Source organism: Corvus cornix, chromosome 1, assembly GCF_000738735.6.
Source record: "Corvus cornix cornix isolate S_Up_H32 chromosome 1, ASM73873v5, whole genome shotgun sequence".
Classification (NCBI taxonomy): domain Eukaryota; kingdom Metazoa; phylum Chordata; class Aves; order Passeriformes; family Corvidae; genus Corvus; species Corvus cornix.
The window spans coordinates 42,115,502-42,137,191 of NC_046332.1; positions in this window are offsets into that span (position 1 = coordinate 42,115,502).

Below are 21,690 nucleotides of genomic sequence, written 5' to 3' on the forward strand. Positions count from 1 at the left end.
CAAGGAAAGAACACCACAGATGTTAAATTCTAAATGAATGTAAGGCCCTTAGCCCCCTTTAGGCATTAGCCTCTTCCTGTACATTAGTTGCTTCCTATTACCTGATTAGCAATCTCATTGACTCAAATAATAATAAAAAGAATTGTGCATAGGCAGTATTCCAGTAGATTCCACTAAGAAGGAATTAAGAGTTCTGTGACTAGACTATGTCGTGAGAGCAATATGGAGACATCTGAATCTTTGAAACTTGCTTATATACTTGGCTAAGCTAAGATTCTAACATGATTTGGAGAAGTTACCAAGATAAAATTAAGATAGCAGTATTGTCTAATTGTCATTGATTTATACATATGGATCTCTGAGAATTTGAGGATTTTTTCATAAAACCCTAATAATGAAGTATTGGAAAAAATCTTTAGTAAAGTCTTTCCTGGGTTTGATGCAATATAAAAAAATATTTAAATCAATAAACAGTTAATAGGAAAAATATTTGTCTTTCTGTGAATCCATAGAGAATTCAATGGCTAATTGATATTTTCTAGGAGAAAATAGGAAAGAAAGTGAAATGTTTTCCTTTGATGGTGAAAATTCTTAGAGTCGGGGTGCAGAACATCCCAGCTGTGCTCTTGGAAACAAATGACCCCATCCTGCATGGATGCCCATGTTCCACAGGCTGAACTCTGCCTCCTGCCTCATCTGACCGATCCAAGGATGTGGCTTTTGGCTCACACCACAAATTTTTTCATACTGCTCTGTAACAGGCTGGTTTTTGTGATTTGAAAGCATCACACCCAGAAGGTCTGAGAGCAGCCTCTAATTGACTCCCCGTTTCCTTCCCATAAGGAAGATACAGGTATGCATATATATATATATATATATATGCATATCTATAGATATCTATATTTTTATCTGTAGATATATATAAAGATCATCAGTGTAATGAGGACAATAAGGAAAAGACCCAAGATATTTCCCCCACAAGACTACACAAAACAAAAGAACTAGCCAATGGTTCACAAATCAGAATATTCAATTTCCAGGTCAGTTTCAGACAGATAGGGCAGACGATGCAGAGCTCCCCTTGTCCACAACTGCAGGAAGCCTCCAGCTGCCTGTGGGAAAATGGCAGAGTACAGATGGGGCTGTGTGTGCTTCCTCATCCTTACGTCAGTAGCATGGATGAAGGTCAATGCAATATCTCATGTGCACTATCTCATGGAATGGAAATACTAATTTATTTTACAATACAACAAATTCAGCCCCTAATATTCACATTTTAGTACACACAAGCACCAAAATGCATGTAAGTAGTCTGGCAAGTATCCAGGGAGGCTGTCCGGGATGGCTTGCAATGACAAGCAGCACCAGTTTTCCAATCTATCCCCCCACTTCAGGGTTTATATTAGGAGGGTATTGGCTGTGGATGGGTGTTGTGGATGTAACAGGAGCCAACCATCCCACCTCTGTGAGCCATCAGGATTTATTCACCGTCTCTGATCCTGCTTGTCCTGAAGAGCTGGAGGCAGACGTGTGGTAGGCTCTTGATGGCCTGCTCTTGTAGGTGTCAGCCATTTTTATAGCTCTCATCCTCTTGCTGTTTCGGACACTTGTGTTCCTATTTCCTATCAATTGATACTGGTAGAAACATTTTCACTGCAATTTTCCACATCACTAGAAGATTCCTGGACATATGTTTTCTAATATATTGCAGGAACTTTTGTACAGACTAGGTAAAAAAAAAAAAAGAAAAGAAAGAAAAATGTCAAAAAAAGAAACCAGCTACATTTTTGATTCTGAAGCTTTCTTCTCAACAGCCTTCTAAGCTTCTAGTGTTGTCCTTTAAAATTTCAATGATATCCTAATTATCATAAAATATTTCACTTTCCTGCCCTAGAGTTAGAAATTAAGATTACCATTCACTTTCTTCTATGCAATCATTTAATCTATGAATTCTAATCTGATCCAATCTTTATATTCTGTTTATTTTATAGGATAAGGATGAGCTAGTGTGCTTTTCCAATTTCCTTCTCTCTGTTACTCACATAACATAATCCCTTTTCAATCAAAGGGAACTCTTCAGCCAAACTGTGATAGAAAGGGAGAGATTTGCCACTGATAAGACAGAAAGAACTCTGCGAAGTAATGGACAAAGTATTTCTTTTACTTTTACATAATGTTTTAAATGCTGTTTTGGGGATTGTCATTCAGCATTTGTTCTTCAGAGTGGCAGCTGAAACTCTCCAGAGAGTAGTGGCACAGTGAGAATTAGTGAGAAGTTTAGTTCCATAAATCCTCTTTATGAGAAAATCAGGTTGTTTAATATAAAACTGAACTGTGCAAGAAAAAGGCAAAAATTTTTATAGAGTTCATATTACTAGGAAGACACATTTTCTGCACATCAGACAGTGTTTTTCATACAATATTAAACACTGAAATGTACAGAAAAAAACAGACAATGCTTATTTTCAGTTTTATATTTTTACCAAGAGCAAGAGAAAAATTACTGCATGACAGGAAGAAAAAAATCCTATTAAAATACTTTACTATTAGATCATTAAGATAATTTGAAAAGTTGTTTCAGAATCATTAGAATGATTATGAAAATCTGCCAACACATATAAGAATGTAAGCATTCAGAGACGGAATAAATCATGAGGCATCTCTTCAAGACTTTCTGTTGGTTTGATTATTATCTTCTACAGAAGCCCTAGCATGACATCCAGTTCCAAATCCTATGGTTCGCACCAAAAAAAAGTATATTATTGTAACAGTCATTATTAATGATGCCACAATAATGTGCCTGTCACAAGAACTTTCCACAATAAGGGTTCAATTGACCTAAACTGGTATATTTCAAATGCACCGCCCCATCCTGCTACAACAGCATGTACATTAACCAGATAACATCTCTCTCTGACATAAGGACTTGAACAAATTTTAAAAAGTCATATAATAGATCAACTTGTATTTTTGTATGGAAAAAACCTACTCAGCTAGCAACACCGGCAGGTATAAATCTTCAGACAATGAATTAATTATTCCCTGGAGACCTCGTTCTCTCTCACATTCTGTTTGCAAATGACCTGTCACCCAATCTGCTGATTTTGTTCCCATACCCTGTTCTCTGCATTTGTAAACATTATAATATAATTTTGCAGCTTCCATATCATAACTTCTTTACAGCAGGATCTCAGCATATTTTGCAGTTGTTAAGTAATTTAGCTTTGCACAAGTGAATTATTGCAAAGTGGAGAAGCCTTCAGAGTCTTCATTTTTTAAAGGTGAAAACTGAGGTGCAAACAGTCTAACCATAGCCTTCTCATGGAAAAGCTGAACATCTGTGCCTTTGAAAACAAGAACAATCTAAGCTCAGCAAACTCTGCTGTCAGGGCAATGATGAAGGAATGAAGAAGAGAGACAGCCATCATTAGAAGACTTGGAGAATATTGTGGAGGGTTTTTTTAAAGCATTCATTTTCCATGTTACCCTAGAATAATGATGCTTTAACAGTAACTAGTTATGCACTTATGTAACAAAAGATGTTCAGAGTGAAACATGAAATATGTGAATAGGACTGCTTTGATATTATGGACTTAGACTTGCTAAGAAAAAAAAGAAAATACTACTCAGGTAATAACTTGTATTTTGTTGTTTATATCACCAAGATGCTCATTACCAAAGTAACCAAGTGCATGCCTGTTCTTTTCCTGTTTGAGTTAAGCCCTGAGAAGTGGATGAAGTTTTGGGTGCCCTGGGTAGCATAATATCTTAGCATTCTAAAGAGAAAAATTCAGACTGGTTGAGTGATTTGTAGAAGGCTAAATTTTTAGATGTGTCTCTTCACAAAGAGAGGTACATATTGTTCCATTGAAGACTTTTTCAAGTGAAATTTTTCAAGTCACTTTTATGGTAAAAGAGGATTTCAACAAAAATGGTGTTAATGATGTTTTACTAACAATGATAACCAACAAAGCAGCAGTGTGGATACACTCCAAGAAGGCAGAATGCAACTTCAGGACATACAGTGGGCCATGGAAAGATGTATCCTTGCTCTTAAGGAAAGAAGCAAAACAATTTTACTGATAAGAGAACAAATGGAGGTGAAGGACATAATGAAAAGCAGGAACAAGTAGCATTTCAAGCAGAGAAGACCTAATACATAACATTCTTATGTTAAAATGAGGAATAGTTAAGTACATTAAGGACTGCAATTAAAAAAAAAAGGGGGGGATGATAAAATAAGTTGCTCCCATTTTTTTGAAGTACATAGTTGTGTTTTATCCAGAATAATTATGTTAATAATATCATGCTTATGCCTTAGTCTTGTAATGAACTGTGGGTGTTTGTGAAAATGGAGCTACCGTAATGATTGTATCTACTATTATCTGGAAATGAAGGATGAGATTCATTTCATTTAGTTTTATAAGAGTTGAGCATCAAGTCTAAGTTCATTATCTGGCCTCCCTTTGGAGTCAGTTTTCAGAGAAGCATTTTCTAACCTAAAGTGTCTAATGCAGTCAAGACTAATAGCCCTAGGACTTGCTGTCCATTGCCATTGATTACAGAAAAAAACAGAGAACTAACTTTCTAGATAGAAAACATTCACATCACTGAAGTTAGGTGATACTAATTCTACTTTAATAACATATTCTCACATTAAATCTTCTTGAGATTAAGTCTTGGAAGTCTCTAACTGCTGTTAGATTTACTTATAAGTATACACTTCAATGTTTAGCAAGATCTCAACTAAGCATTTGTGCAAAAGAAGATTTGAGCACATAGTTACAATTTCCTTGCTTCCTTCAAGAATGATAATATGTAAATAGTTCATTTTGTTCAAGTAGCAATTAGCAAAGTATTTTAATTACCTAAGATTGTCAGAGTAAACGTTCAATTAAACTGGATAAGGAGATTTTGTCAGCCTAGTGGAGTTTTCCTAGAGAAGAGTTATTGGTACTACTGGCATCTAGAACAAATGTTGTACTCCTGACTGATGTACTCCATGGCAAAACTTTTATGAAATAACTGAATGTTGTCTGCATAGCATTTGCAGAAAATAGAAATTTAATCAACAGGCTTTCCTTTTCAACCATACAGCTAGGTCCTGTCAGCTCCAGTGGCCCTTAAATCCAAGTCAGTCCCAGAAGACAAGGTCACATGGATTCATTGTTCTGTGATGAGACTTTCCATTAACTGTGTAGTACTAGTTGCTGCAGCACTCAGAGTGTGAACAGAAATGTCCATAGAAACAGAAATGATAAATTGTGTTAAAGACACCACAACTTTGCTGCAATTGAGGTTGCCTTTGGTCAAGATGCTGAAGAGCAAACTTGATGCACTAAATAAATAAAATAAATAAAAATAAATGCTAACAGTATTTGACTGCTGGACTTCCTACATTCATTGGGGAAAGGTTCATAATTTCATTATAATTTGTATTTTCCCTCTAATCTGCTCTGGTTATGCTCCCTTTGGTCAAGACCATCATATGCCCATGCTCTTCATCACTTCTGACTTTTTCACCTCCACCATATCATACTGAGAGAAGTGGTTTGAGTATTTATATCTTTGGTTGATGTGCAGAACTGAAATGGTCCTGACTTTCAGAACTTTCACATCAAGACTTTCAGAGCCTGAAAAGTAGGAGACACAAATTTGTAGCTTCACCTCTGGTCAGCCCACCCCCTCTCCCTTTTTCGTCCCCTGATTTCTTTTTATGGTGAAGGAAAAGTGCAAGAAAAAGGACACCACCATTAAGGAACTGTGTTAAGGAACAATATATCATCTTCTCAGGAGGTGAGAATGTATCTTTAATGTTTCTCCGATTTTTTGGAAACATGGATGTGAAGTTAGCATCACTTACTGATTTGGGTCTCAGTAAGGTGTAAGGGCTAGCTGTGACAGCTAAATTTTACATTTTGTCTTCACTGCTGTTAGACATATCACAGCCCAAGAGACACCTATTCCAACAGCAGAGCCAGCAGCCAACACATTGCTCTAAGGTATAGATGATAACTTTAGGTAAAGGAGATGTTTTGCTGTCATGACCAGTTTCTAAGGAATGTGTGTCAGTGAGAATGTTTTGGCTATGTTTGAACAGCAGCAAAGACGAGGAAGAGATTGTATGCCTGGGCTAACACTTGCTATGAGAAGGAAGTACAATAAATACAATTGACAATTTTGCTTGGATAATATAACCCAAGAACAGCAAAAAAAAGTTTAAAACCCCTAATTTTTCCCCAGATTCACTTTCTTCCCAGGAGAACAGAATAGCTGACCACTTACCAAAGTGTGCCAGAAGGTTGCTTGTCCCTTTATCACTTGTGCCCAGAAAACTGGCATATGCTTGTGCCTTTCTACAGCTTTGTTGGCCCTGCTCTTTCAGGGCACTCAGAGTGCCTTGACACAGAGATGATGCGTGCAGGAAAAAGAGATGGTGTAGGGTTTTCGGCCTTTTACTGCCTCTTTTGCCTCCTATTAAGGCACATGGTTATCACAGCAGCAGCCTGTTCCTCTCCTCAGCTCAGCATCCGAGGAAAGCATCCCTTGAGCACTAACAAAGTATGGCAGCAATGACAAGGTTGTGTTTACAGGAAGCTCTGCTGGGTGGATCTGGTCTGCATGATGATTTCTTTTTATTCAGTTTCTTAGGCTGGTCTCCATGCTAAGAGATGAGCTCAGGTGCTTTTCGCTACTGGTCTCAGCATGTTCTGCTGTGTAATAACCTCCTTCATTCTTTCTCGATTTTCCTCATTTCTAAAATTGTGCATTTGCAATTTTGCTTGTTCTTCTGCTTTACAGATTTTTATGCTTTTTTCCAAGTTTAATTCACAGTTTTTAGCAGATGCTTATGTACCTTCCTGTTACTTCAGGTCACCTCTAATTACACGATCCCATGAATAACAGAAAATTAAACTTTTATGTTTCTTCAAGGAAAAAGAATTTTCTTCAGACTGCTCCACCAGTTTGCAGAATTCATGAATCTGTATTTTTATTTTAAAGAGAATGAAATATAAAATCTGTAGTCCAGGAAGCTTCTGAGCTAATTCGACATGTACAAAAACAAAGGGGGAAAGAAGGAACAACGCAGACCCCAAGAGCAAGTTAGCTGTTTACTTAAACTTTTATATTCTGCACTATCTACTCTTTCAAAAGATGCTACATGGTGAAGGAAAAACTTTGTGAGAGCTCTACATGCTTGGCTTTTTGGCGTGGTGTTCTAGGATGTGTAGTTGGGGTCAAACTATCAGATATAAGGTGTATAAAGTAGGAGGAGCCACTTCTTTCCAAAAGTCTCTTAGCAAGAACTTGCTTCTTTTAAGCAACAGAAATGAGAAATAACTTTATCCTGCTGGGTCTTATCTTTCTGCTCTTCATCAAGAAGTCACAGAAGCAGAGCCAGACCCTAAACAGACCAGCTCTTTAAAGTAGATAAAAAAGCAAATCCTAGGAACACGTACATGTTGTTGGTGCAGATGTTTTACAATAGTTATGAAAATGTGAAAAACATTGAGTCTCTTAAGATTAGACTATATTTGGGAACAATGTTTTATAAGCTGAGGAACACAAAAACCCATTTAATTTTATACTTTGGTTGAACAATGTGATTTGTTTTTCTTGTGCTATACTCACTAATGAAAGCTCTCCAACAAATAAGTCTGACTTAATTGCTTACTATTTTGCTATATTTAGTTAATGTCATAATAATTTTAGTCTACCAATTTTTTGCATAGCATTTTACTGATTTTGTTACTTTCTTAATAGAAAATCAATGCACTAAGTTCTCAAGAGTTATGATTTTTTTTTCCTTAGGGAAGCATATGAAGATTAAAATTACTGTTTAGGAGAAGACTGAAGTTAGTAAAATTTTTTTTGCTAATTTTTTTAATAGGAAAGAAGAAAAGAACATTGATACGGAGGCCAGAATAATTCTCATATGCATGGTACAGTATCTATTTAGTACTGTAATAGTGGTAGATGATGTTAGACAATAAAAATTCCCATGCATTTTTAAATAGCCATAAGCAAAAAAATAAAAACAGGAAAGCATTCAACTACAGTCTGTTGCTCTAAAATATTGAACCTTTTTAGAAAAGTTTGAGGTTTTTTAATTAATTGAAATATGAGTGCTCAAAAAATAAAACAGATATTTGCATAAAAGTCATTTAAGAGGTTATTAATCTCTTTTTTTATAGAAAAGAGTTTGAAATGGTGTTATTAAACTAAAATTATAGTAATTTTGCACAGCTTTGGGCTCTCAGTCCTGAAGCTTCAGTTTTGGCAATACAATCAGCTGCATGTAAGTTTTTTAAAATGATTCTCCAGGATGCTTTTCAGGGATTATTATTTCTAGGGAAAATCCATATTTGATTTCCAGAACAGTTATAATTTTTTTAAAACATAGCTCTGAAAAATATTAAAATATTTTATTGCTTTTGCAATTAAAAATTATTTCAAGGAAATTAAGTGGAAGAAATTATTTGAAAGTTTAAACATATGCATAGTATCAGTAGTGTAAGTGTTCATAAGCATGCAGTGAGTAAATCCATGAGTAAAGTTGTTGAGGGAAAGTGGAGTTTTTGTCATAAAAATGTAAATGCAAAACCACATTTCTGATCATAAAGAGGTATCAGTTTTAGAGTAGTAAATGTTATGAGATGGGATAGGGTAATTGTCTCTTTCTTTTCAGATAAAGATGACTAGTTCACGTGTAGATATCATCATATGACCAGATGAATTTTGGACTTTATTAAAAGAGAAATTGGTACAGGAAAAATTAAAGTCTTTTAAGAATTAATACTGTTACAAGGTTTGAGAATTACAAAAGAGAAACTGATATAACCAAAGTATTTCAGTACAGATTTGGCTTTACATGTAACCTTAACAACTATCAACAGTCATAAATTTTCCACTCATATTTTTGACCAAAATCTTATAATTTGCATTTTCTTTTTGGTGACATGACTGGAATTCTCTGTCACTAAATAGTGGTATGATCATTACTAAAGTTAACTGCATCTGAAATAAACATAATCATGTACATATGTGTATTTCTGTTTATTTATGTGTCCATATATTTTTCAGTGTGCACTACTTGACTGAGTCATTCTTCAAATCTTTTCCTCTCAAAAGGTAGTGACAATACTTTACTGCTTCTAACTTCGAACAACTTTCAAATTTAGTACAGCTTCTGCTAAATTGTTAACTTCTTTTGATATCAAATGTCTGTCATTTCCAGCGCATTCTAACACATTTCTGGAAACAAATATGCAACATATTCCTCAGCTTGAAAACTTTTATTTTGACAGATAAAATGTCAGTGAATTGTTTTAAAGATGCTTACATTTGTTAACGTTTCAGAGAACATATTCTCTAAAAAAAGGGAAAAAGCACATCTTTATGTGACTAAAAAATCATGTTTTGTTGTTGTTCAAACATACGATTAGTTATAACTCTGTGCTCAGGGTTTTTTCAAAGATTTTACGCTGGTTACTCAAGGACAAGTTATACATCTTGAAATTCACAAATAAATGGGTATCCCTCCAAGTATTCCTTCTAAAATTAATTAGAAAATTAGAGTGCAATTAAAGCTGAGAAAAACATCATAAATTAGATACTAAATAACTTCTTAGACATATTTGCATTTCTTCTTAAGTAACAGTGCTTTTGAGATGTCTAATTCTTTAACTCATTGTTACAAAGTGCTTAATGGTGTAGTTTTGCCATCCTTAAATTTCTTGTATCTTTTGCCTGCTGAATTCAGTTAAGCTGCTGCTCAATAATAACAGAACATGGGATTTGATATTTACATGCAGCAAATCAAGAAAAATAATGCATCATATGTATTTTATACATGATGCTGTTGTACACTCCCTGTGTACATCTAAAACTATGTAAATAAGGCAGAGGATATTAAGTTTCACAAGTGTATCTGATTTAAATGGAAAGACCATGACTCACTTAATATCTCATTTTATATGATACCATAATCCAGTGAGTGACCTCTAGCACCACTAATTTTTATAGACCTTGGACATGCTCAGCATTTCTTGGGTTTCCCAACTCTTTGCAGGATCGAGCCAGGACTAAAAAACTCATAAAAGACAAGTAAATAATTTTCAGCAGTTTCACAGACCCAGTTTTTGAAAACAATTCAAGAAGGTCACCATGCACCTAGAGTGCTGAAAAGGCCATTGCATACAATGAAAGCAAAGACTTAGACTACAAATCCAACAGCAGACTAGCACATGAAAAACCGAACCCAACTCCATCCTACAGTAAGCTGAAGATACACTTGATAACATTTTCTTCAACCTTCTGCCAAAATGACAGGAAATTTAGCAAAGCATTTAACTGCTTAAATTAAGACAATCAATGGCTGAAATTGCAAGGCAGCTCATACAGACAGCAAATTCAATGGACCAGTATAGAAAGCTACAATTTTTAAGACAGAGCACTCAGCAGTATCTACGCTGGCCAAAACACAGGCTGAAGGGCCAGATCCCTTTCATCCATATTCTATCACTGCCTGGCTTGGTTTGTGATGTAGATAGCTCCTGTAAAAACACAATTCATTTATATTGAAATATTAATAATTTTGCCTTTCCTTAACCAACCATGTAATTAACCTATTAGTTCTGTAAAATGACCAATAAAGTGCAGGAGGAAATTTGCTTTTTCTAAAATTAATTGCTATATGTTATAATGCTATATCACACTTCTAAAACCCTGCAAAATTGGCAGCTATCATTAATTTACAGTTGGTTGGTTACACTTACAGTGAAGTCTGAGACAATGACTGCTTTCAAAAACACTCTACTCATATGCTAATACACATTTCAGTAGAGTTTAACACTGTTAAATGTTGGGATTCTGGTTCAAAAAACACAAAAGTGAGTTTCAACTCTTACTGACTTTTGACTTTTAGGGATCAGCATCTGTACTCATCAAAATGAGAGGGTTTTTTAAGTAATAAGAATAAATTGCCAAAATACAGCAAACCTAGGATACCTCATGAGAAGTAGGTTTGTTTATATAATGTCTGATGCATTGACGTGTGATTTCAATACACGGAGTTAGATGTTAGGTTTAGAAATCTTTTCACCAGTTTCCCACATTCACAATGAAAATTCTTATCCCTAGTAATATCCAAAAAGATAAGTGATATCATTATACTGAATGTCACATTCATTATATGCAAGAAGGAGGGTACTGAAGAAGATCAGCTCTTCTGCAGGGTCCCACCTTTTACTGTATATACCCAATTGTCGTAATGTTTAACAACTGCATCTTTTTACAAAGTGTCGAACAACTTTGGTCCTCATCACACATTAAGCATGAACTGTGTTCAGGATGGGCTTTATACAAAACACTGTTTTCACTGTTAAAATGGGATTAAGAAGGTACAAAACCTCTCAGCCTTATGAAAACATTGAAAGTAGTGTGCATACTGCTTTTCCAATACTTTTACAATAATATGACTGCATCCAATCATATGAAAGGCAGAAGTGCACTTTTTTAGTTATATTAGCACCAATTGTATCCTTTACCAAAGTACTTTCTCCTGAGTGAAATTTCTGTTAGCCAATAAATAGAAGAATTGTCTCTGAAGCTCTTTCACTCTGAAAAAAATGACTTTCTGAATCCAGTCCACCATGTGAATATCTTTCATGGAGATTGTTTAAAATATGCTACTAACTAGTCGATACTTATGGTATATGCATATTCAGCAGTGCTATACAATCCTATTTTGGCTCACTGTTTGGATGGCTAGAATTTTTATAAATAAAGCATGGGGAAATCAGAGAGTTCTGAAGATAGAACAGAGAATGGCATTTGGGAAATCACAAATATAGACATCAGCAGTACAGATATTTTCATGTTAACTAGTTGTCAAGACTTTTGCACAGTGAGTGGAGTAAAATTGGCACTTTCAAAGCATGAGTCATCTCATCCTAAAATAGATGATTAAAATAGGTCAGATGAATCACTATATATTGCTCTCTATTGACCTTGAAGAGAGCATTGGGTTACTAGCTAGTGTGTACACATATAAACTGCAGACACATGAAGCTGGGTGAGAAGGAAACAACCCAGGTTATCTCTGGAAAATATATTCTCACCACCAGTTTTATGACCAGGTATAAGAATAGTAGACTAATATTTCTTAAGGGAAAAAAAAAAAAGGAAAGATTGTTTGCATCTTCATGGTAAATAAGCTAAAAGGGAGTATATGTGATTTTATGCCCTTTATCTCTGTGTAAAGCATTTGGATATAAAATTATTTTCCTGACTCTAGAAGGTGCATAAATTCTTTTAAATACTATCAGTGTTTCAGTACATCATAGCCATAGATATTGAAATCAAGTGTCTTTTGAGCTTCAAGACCAAGATATGGGACTGTAAATGGCTCATTTGAGAAAAGTCAACTCCAAGATTTGAAATATACCTAAATTAATTTTGAAAATTCTGATTAGGTGATAAATGGCTTTGCAGTAAACTACAAATTCTTCCAATGGAATTAAAATGTAAAGTGTATACGTGTACTGAAGTCTTCACTGAGGAAAGTTGTAACTGACCCTTTAAATTGTAACTACAAAATTCAGACCTAGGATGCTTTAGCATCTTCAAGCCTCTCCTTCCATTAATGTACTTCTTTGCAGATTTCCCACAAGGGCACTTTCTTGAAATCAAAATTCAAAAATCATTCATCCTGACATATCTGCATGGCTTTATCCCCAAACTATCAGAATATAAACAGAAAGAGTAAAGGCAGCTTTATGTGTCTGTGCGATGGCTTTTTTTAATCTTATCTCAGTATGACCTTCTGGTGAACTTGAAGTCTGCATTCAATAGATTGAGCTTTTTCTGGTTTTACTTCACCTTCAATTTACTTGTCATGATGTACTACATTGTTAACAACATTTGCTGCTCTGCTACAAATGAAGACCAAACTATTTCAAATCTGCCTGACTATAATAGATCTCCCCAGCTCAGACTTAAATAAGACTGTACTAAATCTGATTTTCCTAAGACAAATAATCTGCTGCCAGTTTTTTAAGTCAAATGGTGTTAAATCCACTCATTACCTTTGAAACATATTCCTAAGAGTCTAAAATGGATTGAGGCAAGCAGTGCTATAAATTCTTCAGTGGCTCTTTACTTCTAGGAATTGTATAACTATGGCAAATTCTACAACTTTTCTGAGCTTGTGTATACATTAAAGAGATAAGTAGTGTAATTTTGTAACTATTCAGGAAAAATACTTATCAGAAAATGGAATTTATAGGTGTTCTGGTTGTCTGGGTTAAAGTAAATTTTCTTTCTAGTAGCTGGTATAGGCCTGTGGGTGTGGGATTTAGTATGAGAATAATGTTAGTAACACACTTACTTTTTAGTTGCTAAGTAGTGCTTACTCTAAGCGAGGACTTTTCCGTTTCCCATGCTCTGCCAGTGAGGAGGGGCACAAGAAGCTGGGAGGGAGCATGGCCAGGACAGCTGACCTGAACTGGCCAGAGGGATATTCCACACCACAGAGCATCATGCTCAGTGTATAAACTGGGGGGAATTGGCCGGGAGGCACCGATCGCTGCTGGGGGCAGGCTGGGCATCAGTCAGTGGGGGGTGAACAACTGCATTGTGCATCACTTGCTCCTCCTGGGTTTTGTTCATCTCTCTCTCTTGATTGTCTCCCTTTTCATCACCATCCTAATCATAAATATCATTATTATTGTATTTTATTTCAATTGCTAAGCTGTTCTTATTTCAAGCCATGAGATTTATCTTTTTTTTTTCCCAGATTCTTCTCCCTGTCTCACTGGGAAGAGGGGAGTGAGCAAGCAGCTGCGTGGTACTTAGTTTCCAACTGGGTTTAAACCATGACTCTAGGTTACAAATGTGTTTACAAATTGGAATAAAATTTGCCAAATAGATGTGAAGATGAGGGAAAGTTAAAACATTTGACCTCCATATTTTCTAGCTGAAATGAAAAATAAAAAAAGGAATATATCATCTGAGATGGTATATCACTTCTTATAATTTCTGAAATCAGTTTTTTAAAAAGGAGTTAAAAGAAAAAGTCTATCAAAACAATCAAAACAAAACCTTTTCTTAGAGTAATTATTATCTTTGATCCATCCTAGTTAGCTGTTTTGGTAATAAGGGCCATAAAAGTGAAGCATAAGTGCTAGATATAGGAAACCAGACCCATATTTCAGCATATGACCAATATTGTCTTTATCTCTCACCTTCTCTTCATATCAGTGATCCTTTTGTTGTCCATATCTACATCTTCTCTTGTACTTCAAACTGTATTTTGTGGACATTACAAGGATCAGGGTCAGAACAATGAGAACTTGACTCTTGTATTGTCTTTGACGTGCCCCTGTAATGTATGTGGTTGGATTTATCCACACTGTCCTAAGCTGAATTTTAACACTTTAAGCTCACAAATTTTCAGTGTATTCGTGCAAAGACCACTATGATTATTTCATCAAAATACAACTTCAGTATGTTTTATTCTACAAGAAACTTTAGGTTTTTATTGCAGTTATAATATATAAATATTTCACCTTTAGATCCAGAAACATTCCCTTTCTCTATTACTTGTGTAAGCATGACTTTCATTAATTATTCTCCTTAATCTACTGATGTCAATACCATTTATTTATGCTTCAGTTCTGTGAAATAACAAAACAGATACTCTCCAAAGCACATGCCAAACATGTGAGTTCCATTAAACCCAAGGATGATAAACTAATGCAAAAGAAACTCAGTGAGGACTGCACCTGTGAGAATAGCTGATGGCAGATTGATGCCTTTTCCTGGTCTTAAAATCAAGAGGCATACACGGTTAGAAGGGGAAAAGGGATTTTACCTTGGTATTTATTTTTAAGGATCCTTAGGTGTACACGTCCAGGTCATATGCATTGAGATGCACCCCACCGAGTCTTTCCCTGTGTCTCTGTGTCTCTCCTCCTCCTCCCCCCCCAGCATTGGGTATAACATTATAGGCTTTACTAATTAGCATATCTATCAAAGATTCCCCAATGAGAGGCTCAAGTGAGCCCCCCCCCTCCCCGAGGAACCTTCCCCTGGATGGTTCTATCTTGGTTTACAGAATGTGTTCTGGAGAGGACCTTGGGGTCTGGGGCACACTAATCCCTAATTACAAAGCTTCTAAAATGTTTAGTCTCTTAGCTTGACAAACAAGTCCAAGAATGTAGGCAAAAAGCACTAGGAATACAGAAGTTGTAAAAGGTATAACAGGGATATAAAAGAAAAGGCAAAAGATCTTCATGGCATCAGATAGTGGCACTTCTTTTCCATTAGAAGAACAAAACAAAGAGGAAGGCTTTGTTGACAAAAGTAAACTTCACAAATAAGATCCAGGGTTTTTTAATCCTGAAAACATTAACTATTAGGGAAAAAAAAAAAAAGAGAGAATGAAAATAAAAGCTAAATTATGCTCTAAATTAAAAGAAAAAAAAAGTTGTTAAAAATGCTATTTTTAATAAGGATGACTGTCAAAATTTTTTCCATAACATTTACTTTTATTATTGGTTATTTGGAGAAGTAATTTATTCAAATATTAGCTTTATGTGGGGGTTTTAAAATTTATTTATTCCCATCTTTTAATGGAAAATAAAACTAGAAGTTCCATTTGGAATTTTTGCCTTCTTCTTCCTTTATTTTTGATAAGGACAAGTAAAAAACATGGAGAATATGCAGGTGAAAACTATTTGCTAACACTTTATGCTTCGAAAAATGTTTATGTATCCCTGTTGAAATTAAAACAGTGAGATGTTTCTCTTTTTTCCTTTCTACAGCCATTTTTCTTTTCTTTTTAAAATTTTTTTTATTTTCCAATTTTTTTCCAGTGAGAAAGTCAAAGCAGCCAAATCTTTTGTCTCTTTCCATTTAGCTTTTAAAACTTTCTTTTCTTGCTCTATCTTAGGAAAATAATAAAATATAAAAAAATAGGAGGAAAAAAAAAAGAGATTGTACCACAGAAAGAGCTAGCTGTCAAAAAGTAGGATGAGTAAGCCACTGTTTATTTTTCTCACAAGATGTATTTGTCTTCGAGGGTTCTCGTATGCTCTGGTAACCCATGGCTGGATATCATGAAATATTATTTATAGCTCTGGTGTATCAGTCAACAAATTAAAATAATTATTTCACATAATTCTACTAGCTTTTGAGAATAATTATCATTATCAATTTTTAACAACTACCTGTTGTGGTGAGCACCTGTAGTATGCATGCAGCAGAAAAAAAGTTGTCTGTAGAAACTGGAGGTAAGCACTTTTCTCGCATCCCTAGTGCAAATGCATGTTGCATAAAAATAAAAAGAAGTGTTTTCTCTTATTTTTATTCATATCCAAATGAAACTGCAACTTAATATATGAATCTTTTTACCATACTTGCAACATCCAAAGTACCAACAGGACCAACAGTATGATCTGAAATGTCTCAAGCAGCCTTAGTTTCACAGATTTCAGATAACTCACAGTCCTTTGCAATGTGTGCACGAAATGCACTACACATTCCCTTGCTGTTTAACTGTCTGAAAGCACTGCTAACTGTTGATCTATTGTTTAACAGTGTGAAAATATCTTAGGCATATGGTGTGCCACAGATTTATTAGCCTGTCATCTAAAATCTAACCCGCATTCAACATTATAACAAGGATTGGACCATATTCCATTTTATACAATTTAGTGTTCTCTCTCTCTAGGCTCTTATTCTGATACTCTAAAACACATTTGATTATTTTTTTCAATTAATACCAGTTTTTCAATGATGATCAGGCTTAAATATTCCCTTCAATACGTTTTTCTCATTCCACATATTTCTGTGCCTTTCTTAATAAATTTGCACAACTTAGGTCCAGGCTGCAGTGCCACATTCCTCTCCTTACAGCAGAGTCACCACAACCTCAGCTCATTATCATCAAGACTATTCACCTTTCTCCTGCTTTCACTTTCTCCTCTAGTATTACATATTACATCTGTAAGAAGAGTTGGATAGAGAGGAAGGACATAATTATGGTTAAAGGAGACTGGAAGAACAAATACATTTTCAATGATGTTTACACTGTAACAATTCAACTTTTCTTTGAAAACCAAGTACCAAACTTGGGATTTTTCTCTGTAAACAAAAACTTGGTAATCTTTGAATATAAATCCAGGCATATTTCAGTTGCACTTGTATGGAAGTGGCAAAAAAAAAAAAAAATTTCTCTGCCTGGAAAAAACCATTTGGTAGAAATTGTTTGCCTATTTCTTTAGGATCTGCTTGCTGATTTATGTATTGCCCCTGGCTCTTCCCCTAAAAATATTCTTTATAAATAGTCCCAAACTTTTCCTTACATAGCCAGAGCTGTAAGGGAGAGTAGAAAACTTTCAAATAAATAAACAAGTCAAGACGAACATGTATTGATTTTAAATGGTCTATCCACTCAAATTTTTGATTGCCTTTCTGGTCCCTTCTCTCTTAATTATCTGTTCCGATGGTAAATGGTGTTCAGATGACAGTTTCCTCAGGTACTTATCCGTGTAGTGATGAGTTTACTCAGACTGTTATACCAATCCCTATTATTGTTTGCAAGATTAAGTCAGTGAAGTGGGTTTTTATACTATGTTTTGGATGAGGTGAGCTACCTGAGTCTCAGAAACAAAATTCATTGCTCAAGGAAGCAGCCACAGCCTTAAAATCAACTCTCTGAAGACAATTTAATTTGTGTCATTATGCCGTCACATCATATCACAATGATATGAAGTCTGTATTTCATTCTGTATTTCATTTACTCACTACAGCTCAATTAAAATTCCCATACTCCTTGGTTCATCAAGTTGCTTCACCCCTGGAGTGAATTGAACCCCTTAGGGGTATTATCTACATTCTTCTTTAAGAAAGACTGTTCTATTTCACAAGATCTTATTGTGCTCCCAGCTAACAGTAGAGAATTTGACCCCTTTCTTTAGATTTTTACATTCCATAGTAAAACAGAGGCAAACCAAGCATGGTACTTCAGTGCCAATTAAAGATAAAACCAGCATATTCTATTGCAGAAATATTTCATACTAAAAGAAATTCAAAGCTGAATCATTCCATGTATCCTTCTTATCTAACCACTAGGTTTACAATAGCAAATTATTTCTTTTCCTTTTTGTTTTTCCTAACAAAGAGCTAGTGCTTTAAAAGGAAGGCAAACAAATTAGAAGTGACTCCGGAGGGTTCACAGAATAATATGTAAAAACCAGCTGTGCTTTAGTACCCACCTGGACTAAGCAGCAGTCACTGTGACTTAGGTTAGATGTCAATGAAAATTACAAGGAGATATAAGCTTCAGCATAGTTTCTGTCTTTAATGTTTTCAACAGCAGTTTGTTTGAAGCTTAATAACAGTGTCTGTATGCATATTTCATTATAGAAGGATTGCAAAACACAGACCTTCTAAAAGCCTTAGTTTTGACCCTGTGCAAAGTTGTTTCAGAGCTCAGTGGAAAGGCTGGCTTTGCTATATGGACACCAAAAATCAGGTCAGTAAAGAGCCCCTATACCTCCACAGGTTATACTGTCAGAGAAATGCAAAGAAACACTAAAGAGAAGAAACACTTGCATGCAGTTAACACTTTCCAAAGTTTTCCATTCCTAGAAAAAAGTTTGCATGGTTTGACTCATCATCACCAGTCTGCCACTGAAGGAAATAACGCCCACTGAACTACAGGATGCATTTAGCGATTCAAAGGTAATAGTAATGTCCACGTAAAATCTCCAGTATTTCAAGCCATGCAAGAGTGTTTTTGTTTGTGGGGGTTTTTTAGTTCCTTCCACCAAAACAATTAAGTCTGACATCAAAGCAATTTTTTTCAGAAATACACAGTATTAGCCAGAGGAGAGAGTAGATTCAGCTGCAGCACTGTTCTGTCTGGATGAGGAGATGTTTTTCTCTATAACAAAGTCTATTCCAGAAAAATATATTCCTGTGCTGGGAATAAATTCTCCCTCTCTGGCCTCTTGTTACATGCTCTCTCACTAAATCTTTCCTTCTCTCTGTAGCTCACCAGCTCCCTAATTTACCTCTCATTGTGCCACAGTTGATTGAGAAAAACACTTAAACTGATGCATTTCAACCATAGTCCTGCTTCTACACCCGTCAGGAAGCTCAGTAACTCAGTCAGCCCTGCCCTCATCTTCTGGAACCACCTCAGTTCAGCTCTATACAAAACAGTTATCCCTCAGCTCCCACCACTTTCCCCTGCAGTCTCTTCAGAGAACCTAAAGAATTCTTCTTACGTAATAAATCCAGAGAATAAACAAACAAATCACTTATGGCATCAAGTAATTTTCACCCTTTCTACCTAGGCAAGCAATTCACACCTCAGAAGACTTTCCTTCTCTATTTCTAGGGTCTATTTCTACCTTTGGATCCACAGTGCTTGACAAAGACAGCAGACAGAGCTTTCCCAGTTGGAGTACAAATTGGTTTTATAGGCAATTCCTGGTGAGTTTTACTCTTTGGAACACATAGATTTCAGATCTCCACTATCATTTGTTCTAAGATAGTTGTATCCTGATTTTGGCCTGTCAGCTATACACACTGGAGGGAGGGACAAATGCATTTCATACAGTCTTAATACAAAAAACTTCAAAATTATTTGACCAGAACAATTCCTGTTATTATGACTGTTTTAATCTCAGCTCAATGAAAAATATTTCTAAGAGAATTTCACTTTGCAGTTATTTAATCAACCAAAACACAGCATTTCCAAGGACCTTGATGCACTGTTGTGTAAATATACGATAATATTGATCCTGCTCCAGGCAGGGAAATGAACAGTGGGAAAGGAAGGCTTAGAACAGGTGTTGTGGATTCCCCTCACATCCACTGCCTGTCTTCTCACTTTCTATACAAATTCATTCATCTGTGAGAGTGACAGCAAGCCTTTCTCAAAAAGGGATATAGCAATTTTTCTTTTTTAAATACACACGGCTGGCGAGTAGAGTGTGTAAATAAGGAAGGTTGCATACAGCTTTAAATATAGCAAAAGGTAGGAAGAAGATGAGGTTAAGATCATTTTAGAGATTATAATAACATGATAAGCTTAATATTTACGGTACTTCAAGGAAGTACTTTGGCTGGCTGGTGTGCACTTCAACTGCGCAGCTTGTGTGACCAGACAAATTCTGGATCTTCCAAGACAGGCATATACATACATACATACATACATACATACCTACACAAAAAGCAATGGTCATTTACTTGGTTTATATAGCTCAAGATCTTACAATGGAGTTGTCCTCCCACTCATGATCAGTGAATCACGATGTGATCAGTGATCATGATGTTTTCCATGCATTTCACATGTTGAGAAGGAAAATAGAAAAAGATATGAGGAATCATCAAGATTATCTGTTTTGGAAACAGATAAATACAGCCTCTTAGAAGTGATGCAGGAGCAGGTGTTGATTGTTGCACGTGCATTCAGCATCAAAAGTGGTTGCTGAGGACTTTATATAAAAGATTTGTTTTAGGCCTGAGAATATTGGTTTCCACAAGCAGGTTCAAGACTGGTTTTTTCCTACAAGTTTCAACTCCTTTTTTATAGATAGAAAAATTTTTGAAAATCATGTATGTGTAAATCTTTACAAAATCAGGTTCTACAAATATCTGTCTAGATTTTCTGGCATAAATACTCTACTGAAGAAGCAGATACATCAATTTTATAAATAACAGAAATCTTAGGTTTCAAACTTATACAATGTGATCTGTACATTACTCTTGTTGATACTGCAGAAAATTCTTTCACTAACTTCAGTTTCCTAACAACTGCATGCTGAAAATGTCAAATAAATGCTCTGAGAGCAGAGAAGAGTGAAGAAAAACAAAAATAATGAAATTCATATTTAAAAAAAATCAATTTGCAAAGAGGAGAGGACAAAATACCTGTCAAAACACACTGAAGAAGGAAAAGAGAACCCATTCACAACTTTAAATCAAAGCACAGTTTTTTTAGATCATGAATTCCAAAGAAGTTAATAAAATTTCTTTGATTCTAATTTGTCTTTTGACATGTGTTGATTTGCCAGTTTATTATTTGATTGAGAAGGCTGATACTGTTTTCTCCTCCCAGGAAAACTCACATATTTTTCCTTATACCAGAAAAGCATATTTCCAAAAGATTTCTTCCGTATTGACATCTTTTTAAATGGTTGCACCGTAGGTGTCCTATACAATCCATCACTAACTAGACCTTGCAAGAGTAATAATTTATTCTACACTCACCCTGAGCCTTTTGATTATTTTGACTATATAACATCATGTGATTAAGATGTATAAAATATAAATGCTGCAAAAAATATCTGAAAGAAAAGACTCCTTTAATGTCCATATTCATACCATGTTATACTAAACATATATTTATGAATCAAAGTTTTGCTGAAGCTTTTTATCATCACTACCTTTTAAATAGAAAAGGTTGCACTGTTCTTTCTTTTTAATTTAATGAATTTAATTTGGAGGTCTAAATGAAATTTAGGCATTATAGAGATTCTATTATTCCCTTAAAAAAAAACGAAAATTGCCACTGAAAAACAGCAAAGGTAATAAAAGAACATTTGCTCTACATGGTGTCGGATGGCAGCTTGTCCTGAATCAAACTACACCACAGGAACCACTGCACTGGTT